The sequence below is a fragment of the Galeopterus variegatus genome, unplaced genomic scaffold (genome assembly GCF_000696425.1).
Source record: "Galeopterus variegatus unplaced genomic scaffold, G_variegatus-3.0.2 Scaffold1259, whole genome shotgun sequence".
NCBI lineage: Eukaryota > Metazoa > Chordata > Mammalia > Dermoptera > Cynocephalidae > Galeopterus > Galeopterus variegatus.
This window is the reverse complement of record NW_007727370.1, coordinates 168689-171827: the sequence shown is the minus strand read 5'-3', so window position 1 is coordinate 171827 and position 3139 is coordinate 168689. Positions and strand designations below refer to the sequence as shown.

The 3139-nt window shown below is 47.6% G+C and overlaps 1 pseudogene; it reads right to left on the bottom strand.

Moving 5' to 3' along the window:
- The window catches only part of LOC103593025, a 13332-nt pseudogene that overhangs the window by 3958 nt on the left and 6235 nt on the right, over positions 1–3139 (bottom strand).

The window sequence follows — 3139 nt, the reverse complement described above, 5'->3', positions numbered from 1 at the left end:
CTAAAAGGTTCACTGGTGATCTCGTTCAATTTTTGCCTAAAGCAAGCAGACTAAAAAGCACAGAAATTCAGCTGAGATCAAGTTGGGAAGATTCCTTTACAAGGAAAGAGAAATGAGAAAGAAATAAGGTTCTTAAAGGGGTACAAAGGTTGCTGAGAAGATTATAGCAGCTGAAAGCTTATCGTGTGTGGCTAGCAGGGTAACGTGGTTCCAAAAGCGGATCTACAATTAAACAAGCAAGGCCACAGACACCGACCCAAGGCCCGGCTGTACCACAGCCCAGCCCCACAAAACAGCTGCCTCGCACACTGCCCACCAGCACGCATCCATCAGTCTGACTTTATAAAAGTCACACTTACCCTCAACCAATTAATGCATCTTTGGCCTTGAAACAATGTTTTTCGATTATCAAGCCACGGAGAACCTGAGACTTACTTCTGTATTTTTCTATCGGTTATTTTGATAACAACCCACAACGATTTATACAGAAAGTCTTATAAAAACTATAACCAGTCTCAGAAAATGTAGTGTTCATTATGTGTGTATTTAATACAAAGTTAACATTTTTTCAGCAAAAAGATGAAAGGAGAACTACTTATTTCACATATGTAGAGGCGTACGGATTCTACTACGGGAATTTATTTATACCATTCTCTTAAAAAATATAGATTGCCAGTAAAAGAAAAAATACAATGAATACCCGGGTGCCAAACGCTGTTGGAAGCTGCTGCGTGTGGGTGTGTTTGCCCTGGGGAGCTGTCGTGACAGCCCAGACGGCAGGGCTGCGGGCGTGTCCTCTACAGACGAATCCTGCTGTGGGATGCAGCACAGACATAACGTCCGCCCAGGGCACAGGAGAAGCAGTGGCTTTGGGGTGGTGGGGAACCGTGCCTCCCCCCAAAAAAGTCACGTCGTTTCTGACAGTGGCTTTTGACTAGTATTGAGGGAAGTAGAAGCAGGCAATAGTCACTCATTCAGCAAACATTTATTAAGCACTTACTCTGGAACGGAGCCAGTCCCACAGCCGCCCGGGGGCCTGAGACTACCCGGCCTCATCTCCGCCCCCACCGCACATCCACATCCAGCCAAGGCCGGAACCTGAGCGTGGACCCGCAAGCTCTGCCCCTCGCGCAAGCCCCGCCCCTCACGCAAGCCCCGCCCCACCTGCCACCAGATCCTAAGAATGAATGTACTTCTCAACCACAGAGTTTGACGTATCTGCCCATGTCCTTCACCAAATTTCTGCTTAGATTTTTCTAATACATTTTTCAGAGTTCTTTTTGCAATAAGGATGTTACTCTGTGTGTTTAAAAAAAAAAAAATTTACAGAGTAGAATAAGGGTTACCAGAGACTGGGTGGAAGGGATGGGGTGGGGGCAATATAAGAGGTGAACTAATGGGGACAAAACTATGCTATCTATCCTAAGTGAATCAATGTGCAGGANCTAAAAGGTTCACTGGTGATCTCGTTCAATTTTTGCCTAAAGCAAGCAGACTAAAAAGCACGGAAATTCAGCTGAGATCAAGTTGGGAAGATTCCTTTACAAGGAAAGAGAAATGAGAAAGAAATAAGGTTCTTAAAGGGGTACAAAGGTTGCAGAGGAGATTACAGCAGCTGAAAGCTTATCGTGTGTGGCTAGCAGGGTAACGTGGTTCCAAAAGCGGATCTACAATTAAACAAGCAAGGCCACAGACACCGACCCAAGGCCTGGCTGTACCACAGCCCAGCCCCACAAAACAGCTGCCTCGCACACCGCCCACCAGCACGCATCCATCAGTCTGACTTTATAAAAGTCACACTTACCCTCAACCAATTAATGCATCTTTGGCCTTGAAACAATGTTTTTCGATTATCAAGCCACCGAGAACCTGAGACTTACTTCTGTATTTTTCTATCGGTTATTTTGATAACAACCCACAACGATTTATACAGAAAGTCTTACAAAAACTATACACCAGGGCCGGCCCGGTGGTGCACTGGAGAGTGCGCCACTTGGGAGCGCTGGCGGTGCTCCCGCTGAGGGTTCGGATCCCATGTGGAGACCGGTTCCCACTCACTGGGTGAGCGTGGTGCGGGCGCAACACCGAGGGTTGCGATCCCGTTGCCAGTCCCCGGTACGGGCGCGACACCGAGGGTTGCGATCCCGTCACCCGTCAGAAAAAAAGACAAAAAGGAAAAAAAAAAAAAAAAAACTATACACCAGTCTCAGAAAATGTACAGTGTTCATTATGTGTGTATTTAATACAAAGTTAACATTTTTTCAGCAAAAAGATGAAAGGAGAACTACTTATTTCACATATGTAGAGGCGTACGGATTATACTACGGAATTTATTTATACCAGTCTCTTAAAAAATATAGATTGTCAGTAAAAGAAAAAATGCAATGAATAGCCGGGTGCCAAACGCTGTTGGAAGCTGCAGCGTGTGGGTGTGTTTGCCCTGGGGGGAGCTGTCGTGACAGCCAGCGGGGCTGCGGCGTGTCCTCTACAGACGACCCCTGCTGTGGGATGCACAGACATGACGTCCGCCCAGGGCACAGGAGAAGCAGTGGCTTTGGGGTGGTGGGGAACCGCCCCCACCCAAAAAGTCACGTCGTTTCTGGCAGTGGCTTTTGACTAGTATTGAGGGAAGTAGAAGCAGGCAATATTCACTCATTCAGCAAACATTTATTAAGCACTTACTCTGGAACGGAGCCAGCCCCACAGCCGCTGGGGGCCTGAGACAACCCGGCCTCATCTCCGCCCCCGACGCACATCCAGGCCTGCAAAAGAACCAGCCGAGGCCCGATCCTGGGCGTGGACTGCGCAAGCCCCGCCCCTCGCGCAAGCCCCGCCCCTCGCGCAAGCCCCGCCACGCCTGCCACCAGATCCTAGAATGAATGTACTTCTCCACCACGGAGTGTGACTTATCTGCTCATGACCTTCACCAAATTTCTGCTTAGATTTTTCTAATACATTTTCCAGAGTTCTTTTTGCAATAAGGATGTTACTCTTTGTGTGTGTGTTTGTGTTTTTTAAATTACAGAGTAGAATAAAGGTTACCAGAGTCTGGGTGGAGGGGTTGGGGTGGGGCAATAAAAGAGGTGAACTAATGGGGACAAAACTATGCTATCTATCCTAAGTGAATCAATGTGCAGGA